This window comes from Vipera ursinii, assembly GCF_947247035.1.
Source record: "Vipera ursinii genome assembly, chromosome: 2".
Taxonomy (NCBI): Eukaryota; Metazoa; Chordata; class Lepidosauria; order Squamata; family Viperidae; genus Vipera; species Vipera ursinii.
Window position 1 is genome coordinate 206,528,334 of NC_139513.1, and position 19,248 is coordinate 206,547,581.

Sequence of the window (19,248 nt, forward strand, 5' to 3'; positions counted from 1 at the left end):
GTATATAGCATGGAATTGGACTCTTCATTATGTTCCTGGGCTTAAATGTAGATCCTTAAATTAGAGAGCCACCAAGGGAGAGAAACCAAGGACCGAAATACTGTTATTATTAGGTTAGTTAGAAAATGAATTATGCATTAGTACAAGATTACACATAAAAAGTCCCTCTCATACTGGCTTGCTTTTTTGATAATTCTCCTCCTCCCCCTCCTCCTCTCCTCCTCCTACTCCTTCTTCTTCCATATCCGTTATCGTTCATTGGCGATCATGCTGGCGATCCTGTTTTTATCAGCAGCCGCATGGAAAAGTGCTGCTGAGTTTTGTCCAAACCAGTCCCTTAGATTTTGAAGCCATGATAATCAATCCATATCTTTATGTATTTTAGAAGAGTACATTAGAAGCTTAAATATAATAGTAATGTATTCCAAAGAATTCTGGGAACTCTAGTACTCCAGGTTTCATTGCTTGGAAATGTCTCAAACTCAATTAATTTTGTAAAAGAAATCTGGCATGGTTTTCCCTTTTAGGAACAGTTCTCTGCCAAAACAGAATCTGTTGGCGCACAGATGGGCATATAGCTCATGGAGTCTCCTAACGTCTGGCTACAAATATTTATTGATTCAAATTGCATACAAAAATGTATATATTTAGGGAACTCAGATATAACCCACTCTTCTTGTTTCTTACAGGAAACTATATGCAACAATACATATACATACACATTTACAGTACATATACATACAGTTCTTTGTAGAGAATGCATATATTAGGGAAATTTCTGACAATTTGTTTTTTTAAAATGCTAATTTGAAAATAATAACTATGGAATAGAGAAATCCCTGAATGCATGCCAGACAAAGATGAGGTTTTAAGTTGCCTTCTCTCCCAAATTCAACATGCAGTATTGACCCTTTACAGTATTTGAAATTTAAATCCACTGTATGTAATGCTTATTTATAGATGAATTACAGTCTAGGAAAATTGGCATTCATTCTCCTGATTCACTAGTATATGTTACATTTTTCCTTCTGATGCATTAGGGTGGGCAACTCCACATTGAGTCTCTAAAAGCAGTCTCAGATTACTTGGCCAAATTTCTTCCTAAAATGACTGGTTTTTGATGGCATTATGGCACAAAATGAAGTCAGAAAAGGGACTTTGTGAGGCAAAAAACAACTCATTCTTAAAACCTTCCCTGGTTTAGTCCCTAACAACTGTAGATAATTTTTTGCCTTTGCCCACCCAGTAATGCTATTAGACTCACTTTTGAAGCTCCAGGAAAAGACATAGCTGCAGGTTAAATCTTACAGTCATTCAGGCTGGATAAATACCACAAACAGTATTGCATCTGAACCTTTCCACAAGGTTGCTAATAAGAAAGGCAGACTACAAAAAGTGCACATGTGCTGTTATGGTTGACTATGACATCCATAAAAACTAGGATGGGAGAGAGAGAGAGGTTTTGGATTCTTCTGATTCAAAGTTCGAAGAGGAGAACCTGGTTCAAGAGGCTCCTAAATGCCAGGGGTAATGTGTGACTCATTGCAGCTGGTTTGATAGTAAGAATCAAAGTCAAGTTGTACTTAAGAGAGTTGCACTGTGAGCTAAAGAGGGCTGAGCATGGAGCACGTCACAGCTCCTTGAAAAGAGGGGGTGTTAATTTCTCTAGTTAAGCAAAGTCAGGGACTCTGGCTATACATGCACATGCTCCAAGCCCTCTTTCTGATGGAGCCAACTCTCCTGTCCCTGGATCTTTCTTCTGGTGATGAGCTCTCTCTCTATATGTCCATCCCTGTCCTCCAGCTCCACTGCACAGGCAGGATGAGCTTCCCACAACAGCCAACCTGACCCTGGGCGAGCCGGATTGCTTCAGCTGCGAGGTCTCTGGCTGAAGGCTTCCATTGCCCAGGCTTCCTGAAGGTGATGGGAACTGCGGCTGGCTGCAGCTGAAGAGTTTAGCTGAGCCGCAAAGTAATGTGAATGCACATGTAAAGCAGGGGTGCGCCCTGAGCAGGAAGCGGCATCAGCTCTGAGGGCGCGAGGGTCTGTATGTCCGCGGCTCATGCACAGAATTCACACCGCGCCTTCCCGTTGGCATCCAAGGAGCTAACTGTAGTAAATACAAATCATTGTTTTTGAAAAAATAAAGGGACGGATTACAATATTGATGATGAATGTAAATGAACAGGCAGTTTCCAAAGCCTTCCTCCCCCATCGAGGGAAAGCCTGAGTTGCCTCCCAGAGTGGGACGTCTCAGGAATCCCAGCTTTCTTTCCCGTCCTTCTGCAGAGGAAGTGAAAAGCACCAAAGCCCACAGGGCAGGGCAGGCCACCTGTGGAGGCCGCATTAGGGTGAGGGTGTGTGTGAGAGAGAAGCTGATGGTTGAGGCCCCAGCCATCCGCCCGCTGGATTCCCCAATCCAGGGCAGGGATAGAAAAAAAGCAGCCTCTGTTTGCCTCAGGTCTGGGTTCTCTTAACATTTAGGCCTTTTCACAGTGGCGGCACCAGCAGCAGGCAAGGTGGGGGGGGAGGCATGCCATTCACCCTGCCAAAAAACCTATGTTGGGATGGAGTGGGCAGGGCCTTAAGTAAGGCTTATTTTGGGGGTAGGGCTTATTTTGGGGGTAGGGTTTATATTAGGCCCAACCCCCCAAAATCAAGCTAGGTCTTATTTTCAGGGAAACGCGGTATACCCTGTTTTGACACATGCTTTTTTTGCTCTGAAAAGAAAGCCTGATCAAATTCCTTGCTCTTTTTTTTTTAATCCCATTTAGTCTTCTCCGAAGACTCAGGGCAGCTTACAATCTAAAGCACAAATCAATGTGCTTAGCAGTAGCCTTCATTCTATGTATATGCCTGCTTATTAGGGCTTTCGGGGGGCCCCAAGCGGCATTATTACAAAGTCAGCTTAATTGCCCCCAACAATCTGGGTCCTCATTTTACCTACCTCGGAAGGATGGAAGGCTGAGTCAACCTTGAGCCTGGTGGGACTCGAACCTGCACTAATTGCAGGCAGCTGGTGTTACTTAAGGAGGCATTAGCCCACTGCTCCACCAAGGCTCTGCACTTGCCTCTTCGTGCATTTGGGCTGGGGAAAACACAATGGAGGAGGATCACGAGGAAATTTTATACTGTCATCAGTATAATTTGCCGTTGCCAATGAACAACAGAATGGCAACCAAAACCCAGAGTTGCCTACCCTTGAAATTTAGTGTTCATTGTCATAAGCTTCTTTCCTTTCTTATCTTGTTTCCATGGTGATGCATCCAACCAAGGCTGATTTAGCAAGGCTGATAACTGACCTGTTCCCTTTTTGTTTAGGCATTCAGGTAAGCATCATGCATACATAATGAGAACTCACAAATGAAGCACCATTTGGTTTCTGTTATAGAATTCAATAAAGAGGTGGGTTGATGTTTGTTTTCTTTTTTCCTCCATATCAATTTGGGGTCTCCTGCATATAAATAGTTTGCAGTTTTCTGCAGCCCTATGGTTGTTAATTAGCTTGATGTTTTTTGCTAGGCAGCTACTGTAACAACTGTTATTATTTTCTGATGTCTCTATCAGCATTATTTCTTAACAGCAGTGACAGCTCAGTCTTTGCTTGGCGTGCTGTATCCCCGGCCCTGCAGGGCTGAGTCATAGGTTCTGCAAGTTCTTCAGAAGCAAAGACCACAACAATATGAGTATTTAAGGCTTCATTGCAAAGGAAGTATAAGAAACTAATACAATCCCATAACATGAGACAGCAGTCTAAGAATGCATAGGAATGCAAAGAATATAACAACACAAGGCAGCAGTCAAAGAAGATGAATAAAAGACAGCAATTAAAAATATTCAAGGACACATCCAGATAAAGAAAGTTCTTATGGCCCTCCTACCAGACAGAAAACCTCAGAGAGATTAAGGTGAATGGACCTTCTCTGCTTCAAAGTTTCATCCTGTGAGGAGGTTGTGTAGCACAGGGGTCTTCAGACTTAGCCCTTTTATGACTTGTGGACTTCAGCTCCCAGAATTCATCAGCCAGGCACACTGGCTGAGGAATTCTGGGAGTTGAAGTCCACAAGTCATAAATGGCCAAGTTTGAATACCCCTGCTCTAGCTTATAAATCCTAATTAAGCAGACCTGCTTTTCAATGGTCTCATCTCACTGAGTTTTCCAAGGACAAGGAGGACAAGCCTATCTTAACTTGGAATGCTTTGTCATTCTTCCAAGAGTGAAACCCTCAAGGACGAAGGCTGAGGATTCCTGCCAAGAATGTGACCATCAATACGAAGGATGAGACCATCTCATTTTTTTTCAAGTTTAATTGGATTGAAGATGAGAATGATCATCCTACTCTACACAAGTGTCTCATCAGTTTAACCCTCTAATGCAGATATGTCAAACACAAGGCCCGGGGGCCAGATGTGGCCCGCGAAGTGGGTTCATGTGGCCCTTGAAGCCATCCTGGAAAGAGTGAGGGAACAGCCCCCACTGCCTTGGCCCTGGCCCAGAGACCCTCCTTCTGCCAGAGACCCTCAGATCTGTCCCACTCCTGCCCAGGCCCCCATAGGCACCCTTGATGCGAACGATGTAGAGCTGGCCATGCCCACCCAGTAGGCCATACACACTCTAGCCACGCCCACCCAGTAGGCCACGCCCACCCTGGCCATACCCACCCAGCCCCCTGAGGGCAACCGCAATGCTGATGCGGCCCTCAATGAAATTGAGTTTGACACCCCTGCTCTAATGAGTAAACACTTGTTTAACTCTCTATTACAGGGGTGTCAAACTCAATTTCATTGAGGGCCACATCAGCATTGCGGTTGCCCTCAGGGGGCCGGGTGGTTATGGCCAGGGTGGGTGTGGCCTACTGGGTGGGCGTGGCTAGAGTGCGTATGGCCTACTAGGTGGGCGTGGACAGCTCTACATCGTTCTCATCAAGGGTGCCTATGGGGGCCTGGGCAGGAGTGGGACAGATCTGAGGGTCTCTGGCAGAAGGAGGGTCTCTGGGCCAGGGCCAAGGCAGTGGGGGCCGCTCCCTCACTGTTTCCAGGATGGCTTCGCGGGCCACATGAAACCACTTCGTGGGCCGCATCCGGCCCCCGGCCCTTGTGTTTGACATGTCTGCTCTATTACGTACTGAATCATTACATGAAAATACAGACTCAAAAAGAATTCTATGTATCATGCACCCATGAGAAAGAGGTACTCACCCCTATGTGATTCTTCCTTGCTAACCTCCTAGTGTCACCAGCAACACTACAATACACAAACTTGAATTATTTTGGGGCTGTATTATAAGGTGAGAAAAATAACTTGGGAGAGATTAGATAAAATGGGATATGTTGGGTGTTTCCAATAAAGCAAAGCAACTATTGTGTGGTGAGGAATAAACAAAAATTACCCTCATCACAAAAAATCACTATTATTTTTGTTCCAACTATTGAAATGTTTTTATTTTCCTTTTTTTGTTATAAAGTTTTTTATTATTATTTTTTAACCTCTACATACATATGTTAGTTTTTCAATCAGCATGCGATCTGGATTTATAAAATGCTAATACATGATCAAGTCCTATTCTTTGGTTCTCTCTTCTAATCATTTGTAGAATAAATTCCAGCTTTGGTAATATTCTGTTTCTTCTTTATCTTTTAGTCTCATAGTTAATCTGTCCATGTCTGCGCATTCCAGTATCTTTTTTATTACCTCTTCTTCTGAAGGCATTTGTTCATTTTTCCAACATTGCGCATAACTTATTCTTGCTGCAGTTACAATATGTAAAACCAAGTATAAATTTTGCTTATGGATCTTTTCTGGTACTATACCTAATAAAAAAATTCAGCATTAAATACTACATGTTCTCCTAATATTTTTTCTAGCCAAGCATGTATTTCTTTCCAATAGGCCTTTACCTTGTCACATGTCCACCAAATATGATAGTATGTACCTAAGTTATGTTTACATTTCCAACATTTACCTGATACATTTTTAAACATTTTTGCTAGTCTAGCTGGAGGAAAGTGCCATCTATAAAACATTTTATACAAATTTTCTTTATACGCAGTTGACATTGTCAATTTATGATTTCTCTCCCACAATGTTTGCCATTTTTCTAATTCTATATTATAACCAAAGTTTTCCGCCCACCTTATCACTGTCCCTTTAATTTGTTCACTTTCCATCTCTAAAGTTAACAAAAAATTATACATTTTCTTGATTAATTTCTCGTCAGAAATTAATATCTTATCAAACACATTTTGTTCTTTATAAAATCCATACATTTTCATATCTTTTTCATATCTATTTTGTATTTGTAAGCATACCCACCATGACATGTTGATGCCCTGATGTTCCAGCTCTTGTTTCGATTTTAGTGTCCCGTCAGTATTTAAAATGTCTCTCTATGTATGTCCATATATATATTTAAGCCTAAGGACTCTAGGTTACTATATACATATATATATATAGAGAGAGAGAGAGAAAGCGTCATCAATGCAGTGGGCATGAGTTTGGGCAAAGTCAGGAAGCCAGGGGGACAGGGGAGCGTGGCATACTGAGGTCCATGGGTTCTCAAAGACTTGCATACGACAACAAGGATACTCTAAAGGAATGTGTGGCTGTTGCAAAATATCCGCTCCATACGTCTCCCCTCCCTGGGATTCTGTAACAAAAGAAAAAATAGTACTGTAGCATTCAGTATTTCCCAAATTCAAGCACTCTTGACTTCTCTTTGGTGACAAGGTGGATTGGCTGTTATGCACTTATCCCCTGTACATTATTGAGCAAAGCAAGATGAAAGGCCAGCAGGAAGGGCAATTTTGGGAGAGTTCTGGTGAAGTGATGATGAAATAAGGTGACAGCCAAGGAGGGGCCGCTAAGATAACAGCTTGTAACCTTTTAGGGCCAGTAGGTCTCTTCTGAATTTTAAGAGCATGATTTCTCATTTCCTTGATACATTGCTATTTTCAACAGTTTGCTCTAATATGGCTTTCACAGGTCATACACCATTTAGCAGGATGAATGATTTTTTTTTCAGATTCAACAGTCAACACTTTCTTTAAAAAGATATAATAGTTTGTACAGTTGTGCTAAGAAAGAAAACATGCTGCGGAAAAGATCCCTTCACCACATTCATGTAATGAGAGGACTTGAGTTGGTTATTCTAAGGAAACCCAAGGGATTTTTTTAAAGCCTGTTCTTTTCCATATATTTTATATAAATAAAATATTATCTTAAAAAACTTAGCATAACTGGAAAGTAAAAGAGTGATATACATGTGGCCAGCTCAAAATGTATGAGAATATGTCTACAAACTTTACTTATATAAAGAAAAATTACAAAGTAGACACAAAGGTTGGTTACTAGAGAGCTTAACTTATTTAATATATTGTTTTAAGTGTGTGTATGTGTGTGTGTGTGTGTGTGTGTGTGTGTGTGTGTGTGTGAGAGAGAGAGAGAGAGAGAGAGAGAGAGAGAGAGAGAGAGAGAGAGAGAGAGAGAGAGAGAGAGTGTGCCCTAGAGCAAGAGCAAATAATTTATGCTAACAGGAAAATTTACTCCAAAGATATGTTGACAGAGTTGAGGAGAATTGCAGATTTTTATTTCCTTTTGATGTCTGGCTGAAATATGACATAGGAATCTACTTTTCCCTAATTTGTGCAGTTTCATCTATCAGATTTGAACCTAGGAAGCAGTATCTATGTGTGGTTGTATGCCCTTGAGTCATTCTTGCCTGCTGGCAATTACATAAGCAAATCCATGTAGTTTTCTTGATATTTTCCAGAAGTCGTTTGCCCTTGCCTTCTTCCTGGGGCTGAAAGAGAATAACTGGCTTCAAGCTGATAAGGCAGGATTAGAACTCACAGTCTCTTGGTGCCTAGCCTCATGCCTTCAACCACTACACCAAAAGTGGCTTTCTGGGGGCATTGATATTTGAAATATCAAATAATTTGTGGAGGGCAATTACTCCTATTTTCCAAAAGGGATGTTAAGATTTTTAACCTTCCTAAAATGGAACCAATTACTGAGATAAGTAATAAACATGCCTTGATTGGCTCCTTCAAGCAGAGGGTGCAAACTGAGAATTTTTTAATCCGGATTCCTTTGGTAAACCATAGGCTGGACTTGAGAAATTTTTCTGCTTTTATGATTCTCTAATTCGATAAGATAAATAATCCAGAACAGATCCATGAAGTCTTTGTTTGTTCCTCTATTTAAAGCAGTGTTTTTCAACTACTGTTCCGCGGCACACTAGTGTGCCGCGAGATGTTGCCTGGTGTGCCGTGGGAAAAATTGAAAAAAAAACTGACCTAGGAGACAGCGGTGAGAGGAGGAGGAGGAGGAGGAGGAGGAGGAGGAGGAGGAGGAACAGCTGCGGGTGTAGTGGCGCTGCAAGACTCTCTGGCAGGGAGCGCTGGGCATCGGAGCCTTGGCTAAGCTGACGGCCCTACTTCGCTGGAAGCAAAAGCCTGGGAAAAGAAGTGGGCTCGACCTCTCTAGGCACCAGGGCTCCACGGCAGCGTAGCTCTGCCCCCTTCTCTGGCTTCGGAGGGTCTCTTGCTGAAGAGAGAGAAGCTGGGGAGAGGCGACCGGCTCGCTTATCGAAAGAGGACGGACGGGCGGCTAGCCCGGCTCGCCTGAGCTGTTGCGTGATTGGTTGCCTGCAACGTTCGAAAAAGCTCTTCTTCCCCAGCACGCGCCGCTTACTCCTTACTCCCTGCGCGGCTGAGGATGCGAGACTCCTGCCTGGTCGGCTGCCTGGCTCCGCTTTCTTTGCTCGCCGCGACCCCTCGCCCCAGCCCGAAATAGAAGGATCTGACTGCTTCGCTCTTGGAGGCTTCGCTTGCGTCTGAAAAATTACATGGCTGATTTTTTTTTTTAACCTGTCCTTTTGATACATTGCATAATAAAACCTTTTGATGGTAAAGGTGAGAAAGAAAGAAAGAAAAAAGGAAGGGAAAAAAGGAGAAAGGGGGAAGGGGAAAAGGGAGGGAGAAAGAAAAAAGGAGAATAGAAAAGAAAGAGAGAGAGGAAGGGAGGAAGGAAAAAAAAGCAGGAAGAAAAATTAAAAAGAAATGCAAGTAGCTTCCAGTTTCCACAACAAGTAGAAAGCAAGAAATTGAGAGAGGGAGGGAAAGAAAGTGGGAGAGAGAAAGGCAGGAAAGAAAGGAAGGAAGAAAGAAAGAGAAAAGAAAGAGAGAAAGAAAGAAAGAAAGAAAGAGAAAAGAAAGAAAGAAAGAAAGAAAGAAAGAAAGAAAGAAAGAAAGAAAGAAAGAAAGAAAGAAAGAAAGAAAGAAAGAAAGAAAGAAAGAAAAATGAAGGAGAAAAATGCAGAAAGAAAAATTAAAAAGAAATGCAAGTAGCTTCCAATTTCCACAACAAGTAGAAACCAAGAAATTGAGAGAGGGAGGGAAAGAAAGTGGGAGAGAGAAAGGAAGGAAGGAAGATAAAGAAAGAAAAGAGAGGGAGGGAAGAGAGGGAAGGAAGGAAGGAAAAAAGAAAAGAAGAGAAAAAAGAAAATACAGAAAGATAAATTAAAAAGAAATGCAAGCTTTCCTTTTCCTTCACAGCAAAAACAAACAAAAGCCCCAAAATAAAATAAAATAAAATAAAGAGGCTAATAATAATAATAATAATAATAATAATAATAATAATAATAATAATAATAATAATAATAATAATAATAAGAAGAAGAAGAAGAAGAAGAAGAAGAAGAAGAAGAAGAAGAAGAAGAAGAAGAAGAAGAAGTAGAAGTTGGAAGGGACCTTGGAGGTCATCTAGTCCAACCCCTTGAGAACACAGGCCATCCTCGACTTACGACCGTTCGTGTAGCGACCGTGGGGAGGTCCAACAGTGCGGAAAACGGTGGAGTGCCTCGTGATTTTTTTCATGAAACAAGTGTGCCTTTGCCCAAAAAAGGTTGAAAAACACTGATATAAAGGATTTGTATAGCCACCCATCTTATATAACATCACCCAGGATGACTCGCAAGGGTAATAAAAGGAAAAATAATAATAAAAGGCATAAAAGCCAGCAAAACAGAACATATTCAGTGCCACAAACACATCACAGCTGTAGAGTATCCTGGACCCCAACCTCATAGCAACCCAAGGCTTGTGGGGAAAGCCAGATCTTTACATGTTTTTAGAAGGCCATGTGGGTAGGGGTCTGCCAGATCTGAGTGGAAATCAGGGACCAAAAAGATTGAGGAGAAAATGAAGCAAACAGATTTCCTAGGAAAAAGCCTCATTTGCTCCCTCCAGAAGTAATTACAAGAGGAAATAACTCTAAGGCAGGAGTCTTCAAACTTGGCCCTTTTATGACTTGTGGACTTCAACTCCCAGAATTCCTCAGCCAGCCATGGGAGTTGAAGTCCACAAGTCATAAAAGGGCCAAGTTTGAAGACCCCTGCTCTAAGGCTAGTTTAAAAGGAGGAGAAGGAAGACTAAGCCTTAAAGCTTCAAAGGAAAGGAGAACTTAGGGGAGACGTCTGGAGGGAAAAAAAGAGGAAGAGAGGCAGGATTCTGCAGAAAGAAGACCAAATAAAAATGGATTTGAATAACCTTTTTCTATTTTTTTAAAAAAAGAAATTTGAGTATTTCTTTCAAATACTCAGACTGATTCATTATCTGTCATCAAGTATTTAGAAAAACCAAACTTCCAGAAGCCAGAGGGGATCCTTATCCTCAGGAACAACGGAATTAGCTAAAACATCGGCATAAATGAAGCCTGTTTCAGGGTCTGGAAGCAGTGAAAGAAAAAGTCAGCCAGTGTTAAAAGAGGCCTCTGTAAACACAAGAAAGAGTTACCGTAGCCAGTTTAATTTTCTTCAGGAGGCCGTGTTGACAAGGGCCTACTTTGATTTACTTCAGGCAGGAGACCTTATTATCGCAATACTTTGTTCCAGCATGGTGAGGAGGACTGCAGCTTTGGGACATGTCAAAAAGCTGTAAATTACCAAATGGCAGAGATACAATGATAGGGTTGTAAATATCTTTCTGAAAGGTGGTTTGAACTTTGGATGGATTACAGAGGTTGGCTTGATGTTTTATTAGGAGCCCAAAGCTGAAATATCCCAAATGTGAGTGGAGTAGCAAGTTAATTCAGCTTTCAAAATCCAGTGGCACACCACTTCTTGAAATAAGGACATCTGCTGATTACTGTTTATATTTTTAAAGTGATTTCTCTAAAGAGATTTCTTCTATAACCGGGAATGATTTCTCTAAAGAGATTTCCTCTACAATTTCTTGAAATATGAAACATATAAATAGGCTAAATAATTAGGCAATTATTATTTAATGATATTTAGTTTGAAGAACTCTTCATCAGGAATTCTCAGTGAAAACGAGCATTTTGTTTAGATTCTTCAAATACTGTTGGGTGATTATTGCTTTGATTATGGCTGAGGAAAATGAAACATCCCCTCCTAAAACAGTGACATTGTGTCAAAAATCAGAGAGGGTTCACATGATCTACCAGAACGGTTAAAATCCAGACACAATTGCTTACCGTGCCAAATAAATAAGTAAAATCTGATGTGACCATTAGTCTACAAACAGTTGGAACACACAAAGAACGTTGTGACAGAGTAAGAATTTGAATCCATTTTTTTCCTCCAAGAATATTATTTGTTGCACCATACTTGTTCTTCAGACTCTTTTTGTTGGTATTTTCTATATTATACAATCCTGAATAGCCACTCAGTGCAAGACAGAGGAGCCCTGATATTCGTATAATTTTAACACAAAATTGAAAAATAGATTGCTACTCCTCAATAGCAATAGCAATAGCCTTTAGATTCATATACCTCCCCTATACTGCTTTACAGCAGGGCTTTTCAACCAGTGGTACGGGTACCACCTGTGGTACATTGGCACTTAGCAGGTGGTACACAACCATCCTAGAAAAGTGGTAGCGGGGGAGGGGAATGAGCTGAACCGGTGGCAGCACTGCACAAGCCTAAGCGAGAGATGGCTGGAGCTGCAGGGCTATCAGGGCTCAGCAAAAGTGCCAGGATCAGCGCTTCTTCGGGGCTGTCAGGGCTCAGTGGAAGTGCAAGGTTCGGTGCCAGGATCCAGCTGGAGCTTGGCACTTATCCTGGAGCTTCTGAGCCCAGAAGAAGCTCCGATCAACTGGAATGTTGCAGCATCTCCAGGGTCTTGTGATTTACATTCAGATGCTTGGCAACTGATTCATATTTATGACGGTCACAGTGTCCCGGGGTCATGTGAAGTGACAAAAACCTGCTGCAACCACCCTGCAGAGGGGGGGGGAATAAAAACCAAACACCCCCCCACCCACACTGCCAATCCTCAACAGAAATGCTCACAACAATGAAAACCTCAGACAGGAGGTAGAGCCCCGCCAGGCAGACAGGTGTCTTGCTTGGCTGTGCCTTGGGGGGCACTTTTTTCAGTGCCATTGTAACTCCAAACAGTCACTAAGCAAACTGTTGTAAGTCGAGGACTACCTGTACTTCATCACTTTTTTCCTTTGGGTGTTTTTTTTTTGGTTATCAAGTTTTTGACACCTTGCTAGGTGACTGGTGGTATTTGGATGTTGCCATATCCTGAAAGTGGTACAATGGGTGAAAAGGTTGGAAAGCCCCGCTTTACAGTACTCTCTGGACAGTTTACAACAGACATGTCAAACACAAGGCCCGGGGGCCAGATCCGGCCCGCGAAGTGGTTTCATGTGGCCCTCGAAGCCATCCTGGAAACAGTGAGGGAACGGCCCCCACTGCCTTGGCCCTGGCCCAGAGACCCTCCTTCTGCCAGAGACTCTCAGATTTGTCCCGCTCCTGCCCAGGCCCCCATAGGTACCCTTGATGCGAACGATGTAGAGCTGGCCACGCCCACCCAGTAGGCCATACGCACTCTAGCCACACCCACCCAGTAGGCCACGCCCACCCTGGCCATACCCACCCGGCCCCCTGAGGGCAACTGCAATGCTGATGCGGCCCTCAATGAAATTGAGTTTGACACCCCTGGTTTACAACATAGAAGTATTATTTGCATATTGCCCCCAACAATCTGAGTCTTCTTTTTTTAGTTATAAAGTTTTTTTATTATTTTTTTTAACCTCTACATACATATGTTAGTTTTTCAAACAGCATGAGATCTGGATTCATAAAACGCTAATACATAATCAAATCCTATTCTTTGGTTCTCTCTTCTAACCATTTGTAGAATAAATTCCAGCTTCGGTAATATTCTGTTTCTTCTTTATCTTTTAGTCTCATAGTTAATCTGTCCATCTCTGCGCATTCCAGGAATTCTTCTTTAAAGAAAACAAAAAAGAAGATACTACGATACAAAATCTATGGGATACAGCCAAAGCATATTTTAGAGGTATAGCTATATCGTATATGGCAAGGAAAAATAAACAGAGAAAACAGCAATATGTATTATTAAAAAAAGAATTTGGAAAGTTAGAATCAGAACTGCAAAGAAATCCACAAAAAAGACTTTAATAAGTGATATGGATATAATAAAACATAAATTAAATCTGTTAGATTCAGAAAAAGTGGCAGAACAGATAAAAAGAGCGAAGCAAATTTTTTTTGAAAATGCCAATAAGCTGGGAAGATGGTTAGCTTATAAACTTAAAAAATAGAAAGAAAAAAAGATATATAATTTACTTGATGGGAAAGGTTATTTACAATATAAAAATGAAGAAATAAAAAAGATAGTTAAAGAATTTTATAAGGAACTGTATGATAAAAAGGAGATATCAAGAGAGAAAACCGTAAAATACTTGGAAGAAAGTAATCTTCCAAAGATTTCAGAGACATTTAAAAATATGTTAGACAAAGGAGTTACAATGATTGAAATAACAGAGGCCATAAAGACACAAAAAAATGGTAAAACACCTGGCCCAGATGGACTTCCAGCAGAGTTATATAAGAACGTACAAGAGACATTAAGTGAACTGTTGAAAGATGTTTGTAATGGACCTTTATTAGAAGCTAAAATGCCGATGATGTGGATTGAAGCAAATATTACCTTAATACCAAAAGATGATTCGGATTTGATTTGGATTACAAAATTTTTACTTCAATAATGGCGGAGAGATTGAAAAAATATTTGGTTGAATTTATACACCTGGATCAAAATGGCTTTTTACCAAAGAGACAAATTTAAAATAATTTAAGAGTGATAATAGATATATTGGAATACTACGAGCTACATCCAGGGAAACAAATGGCATTAATATTTTTAGATGCTCAAAAGGCATTTGATAATCTTTCATGGCAATTTATGATTCATCAATTACAAACAATGGACTTTGGACAGAATTTTATAAATATGGTAAAAACAATATACAATAAACAAACAGCCAAAGTGATTGTGAATGGAGATTGTACTGAGAGCTTTGAAATAAGGAAAGGCACAAGGCAAGGATACCCTCTATCCCCTCTGTTATTCATTTTCACGTTGGAAGTTTTAAATCGAAATATAAGACAAGATACAGAAATTATAGGGTTGGGGATAAAGGGTGAAACATATAAATTACAAGCATTTGCTGATGATTTGGTATTTATTTTGGAAGATCCCTTGGAGATGATTCCAAAATTGTGGGGGAAATTAGAACAATATGGTGAAATAGCGGGACTAAAAATTAATAAAGAAAAAACTAAGATAATAGTTAAGAATCTTACAGATAAGCAAAAAAGCCGAATGTCAGAAGTGACAGAGGTACAGATAGTGAAAAAGGTAAAATACTTGGGTATATATTTATCAGCTAAGTGCTAAACATTAAAAGAAGATAACTACACAAGGTTATTGAAACAAATGAAGTTAGACCTGGAAAAATGGAAGAACTTAAAATTGTCATTATTAGGAAGAATAGCTACAGTTAAAATTAATATATTGCCTAAGATTTTATTTCTGTTTCAGACAATTCCGATAAAACTTTTTTCAAGAGTTGAATTCATTAGTTTTGAAGTTTGTATGGCAAGGAAAGAAAGCTAGAATAAAGATGAAAACTTTGCAAGATACTAAGGAAAATGGAGGCTTTGGTCTACCTGATTGGGCTTTGTATTATTCAAGCATCTGTATTAACATGGGTGAAAGAATGGATAATGCTTAGGAATAAAAGGTTGTTATATTTGGAGGGACATGACTTACAGCTGGGATGGCACACTTTTTTGTGGTATGGGAAAAATAAAATCCATGGATATTTTCAAAATCACTGTATTAGAAATGCTTTGATAACAGTATGGGGAAAAATTAAAATGAAAATATATGTAAAAATTCCAGGGTGGTTATCAACAATTGAAGCTTTTTCACATACAAATTTGTTAGATTTTGAAAAAAGTTGGACATATAGAGACATTTTAAAAACTGACGGGACACTAAAATCGAAACAAGAGCTGGAATATCAGGGCATCAACATGTCATGGTGGGTACGCTTACAAATACAAAATAGATATGAAAAAGATATGAAAATGTATGATTTTATAAAGAACAAAATGTGTTTGATAAGATATTAACTTCTGATGAGAAATTAATTAAGAAATTGTATAATTTTTTGTTAACTTTAGAGATGGAAAGTGAACAAATTAAAGGGACAATGATAAGGTGGGTGGAAAACTTTGGTTATAATATAGAATTAGAAAAATGACAAAAATTGTGGGAGAGAAATCATAAATTGACAATGTCAACTGCGTATAAAGAAAATTTGTATAAAATGTTTTATGGATGGCACTTACCTCCAGCTAGACTAGCAAAAATGTTTAAAAATGTATCAGGTAAATGTTGGAAATGTAAACATAACTTAGGTACATGCTATCATATTTGGTGGACATGTGACAAGGTAAAGGCCTATTGGGAAAAAAATACATGCTTGGCTAGAAAAAATATTAGGAGATATGTAGTGTTTAATCCTGAATTTTTTTTATTAGGTATAGTACCAGAAAAGATCAATAAGCAAAATTTTTACTTGGTTTTACATATTGTAACTGCAGCAAGAATAGGTTATGTGCAATGTTGGAAAAATGAACAAATGCCTTCAGAAGAAGAGGTAATAACAATCTGGGTCTTCATTTTACCGACCTCAGAAGGATGGATGGTTGAATCAACCTTGAGCCTGTCAGGATTGAACTTCAAGCTGTGGGCAGAGTTTGCCTGCAATATTGCTTTTTAACCACTGCGCCACCAGGGCTCCAAACTTCCAAAGGCAGTTATATTCTTTATAGCACTATCTTATGGGCACTAGAATAGGCTGCCCTGGAATCCCAGAATATTGTCTTTTTCTGCTTTCACAGTTGCAGAGAAAGCTCCAATTTTGAATCAAGAAATTACATTATTCTACCTTATGTAGTAAAGGGACGCGGTGGCTCAGTGGGTTAGGACGCTGAGCTTGTCGATCAGAAGGTCGGCAGTTTGGCGGGTCGAATCCCGAGTGCCGCGTAGCAGAGTGAGCGCCTGTTACTCGTCCCAGCTTCTGTCAACCCAGCAGTTTGAAAGCACGTAAAAATGCAAGTAGAAAAATAGGGACCACTGCGGTGGGAAGGTAACAGCGTTCCGTGCGCCTCTGGCGTCTAGTCATGCCGGCCACATGACCATGGAGACATCCTCGGACAAGCACTGGCTCTTCGGCTTTGAAACGGAGATGAGCACCGGCCCCTAGAGTCGGAAACGACTAGCACGCATGTGCGGGGGAACCTTTACCTTTACCTTATGTAGAAAAGGCATGAAGGGGGTGTGTGTGGGTACATGAAGTTGAGAATCCTCCAGACACTGAGCTTGTCCATACTTCTTCAGCTGTGGAGTAAATTTATACCAGATCTAGCTTTTTAGTGTGGGAAGATACATGCACACATGTGCCAACACATGTACATAAAACAAACATGTTTCTTCTGCTCTGCCAAGGTGTTGTTGGTCAGGCACTTAGCTATGTGACAGCATCCTACCATTGAGATGTTCCAACGAATGCTTAGGACCGCTCTAGTATTTTCCTTTGTATCTTTTATGTTGACACAGTTTTTATTCTTACATTTAAAAAATTCTACCTCAGGCTACTCTGTGATTCTTGTACTGTTTGCTATACATTTCTCCCCTTCACTGGTACCTCAATATAGCTAATAAATCCAAACCATACAAAGACACTGCTGTTCACAAAGCCAAACAGAGCAGGTCTGTTAAAACAAGGTGCAAAATCCACCAGGGACTCTTAATTTATGTAGTCCTTTCCTGAATAAACATTGGTGCCAGCAGAGTGCATTTTGGATGGTGAAATAAAAGCAATGGTTGATCTCATCTTGAAGTAGGTGAAAAAATGAGGCAGATTTGAGGCCAGGGTGATCACGCGCTAGTTTGAAGGAGATACTCATGGTAGGATGCAAGAGATGAAAAGTTTTAACCTGAACAAGAAAACAAATCACTTAGAAGCCAATTGGACTTTTAAAACACTGCTTTGAATTTTACCCCATGAGGTTTAAAAGCATATATCTATCTCGCCAATGAAAGTTGCCACAATATACATTGATCGGGATTTTTTCCAGGGCTGCTGTATTATGACATATTCAGTTCACACAGTCCATTTGCATTCATCTAGGAATTTGCACCTGTTGTGTTCCTGGGACAGATAACTCTCTTCCAGAGCATAGCTAATTAAATTCTGATAATTTAATTCCTACAACTGTGATGTAGAAGAAATAATGCAGGGATTCCTCCTTGGAAGAACATTTGCATAGTCCTCCTCCCTCAACTATTGAGCTCTCTGATTGACACCAGATAATTTATACTAAAAAGCATCAGTTCTGACTTTCCACGAAGAAAACTTCGTATTTACTTTCGTATCCCTTTTCTTTAACCGATTGCAAATCCACAAGAGGCAAACTTGCTCAACACAATAAGTACTCAGTTTGCTTAGAGCTTTCTATATAAATGTCCATTGGACCACCACAGGGTTTTCTTCTAAGATCAGAAACTTGTTTTAGGATTTCAGTCCTTTATTAATAAGCAATATGGAAAAAACTAGAAATGAATGAAGGCAAATATACATATTCCAGGATAATGTTGCAGAACTAGAATTCATTGCTTTTCTCTTTCAACTCCAGGATGAGCTACACAGCTACACAGCATCCAACCAAACTTGAAAGATGTATGGAGGAATTAATGTGTCCCTTCCAAAAAGCATCCACAATGATTATTAGCATACCAACATCGGCAGCTAACAATTGTGCAAAATAAGTTTACTTGATTTAATGCACTAGTATCCACTAGCCTTTCATTATGAGGCGAAGGATGGCATAGATTCTCAAGTAATCTCCAATGCAGTTGATAACATATGCAGGGGTGTCAAACTGCCGGCCAGTGGCTGGATGCATCACACCAAAACCACGCCCACCCCATTGCTGGCAATGGGAAAAAAGTCACAATACGTCATGACACGTTACATGACATAGCGAGTTTGACATCTGTGCCATACAGCCTCAATTATTTTAAATAACTAATGTGCAAGCCTCCAAGCCAAAGCAGTCTACAAGTCATGAGTCCTATGATTTGACATGCTCTTGACAAGTTAAGTGTTTTTGCAGTCCCCAGCAGACAACTGAGACAGGAATTTAGCCTCCAGGTGGTAGGTTAATTGTTTGTGGGGATGCACCATGATAGGATATTACCACAACTTCAAGCCGCTGTTAAAATCACTAAGAAAAAAGCGGACTTTTCTGGAGCAGAAAATGAGGGATGAGCCAACCGAAGGGTGAAAAATGATGGCATTCAAGACAGAAAGTTAAGAATTGATCTCTGTAAGGCATTTGAGAGGCCATGGATTACTCAGGCTTGTACTCTGCAAAGTTTCAAAGTACCAACACCATCATTCTTTTCTCTCGCTCACAGTTATTTCTCCATTTCTTTTTTGATGCCCAGTAGTGTGTCAACTATAGACTCTTGCAAGTTCTCCAAGGTATTTACCAGTGAGTGGAGGGGAGGTGGACTGAGTGAAAACAGGGAATCCTAATTTACGAGTTTAATCTATCCTACTGTATTTTCCAAGCTCACAAAGGGATTTAGAGCAGATGCAAGTCATTTATCAATTTTTCCACTGCTACAGACATGATATACTCTCTCTCTCTCTCTCTCTCTCTCTATATATATATATATATATATATATATGTGTGTGTGTGTGTGTGTGTGTGTGTGTGTGTGTGTATACCGTATATATATATATATATATATATATATATATATATATATATATATATATATATATATATATATATATATATATATATATATATATATATAAAACCT

At 40.1% G+C, this 19,248-nt stretch overlaps 1 long non-coding RNA gene across 1 annotated transcript in view; it reads left to right on the forward strand.

Moving 5' to 3' along the window:
• Positions 1 to 9,449, forward strand: part of LOC310635509 — a 203,911-nt gene extending 194,462 nt beyond the window's left edge. The window contains exon 2 of the long non-coding RNA XR_014491440.1: positions 9,059 to 9,449. This is a non-coding gene — a long non-coding RNA (uncharacterized lncRNA). The remainder of the gene's footprint in view (positions 1 to 9,058) is intronic.
• The last annotated feature ends 9,799 nt before the right edge of the window (positions 9,450 to 19,248 follow it).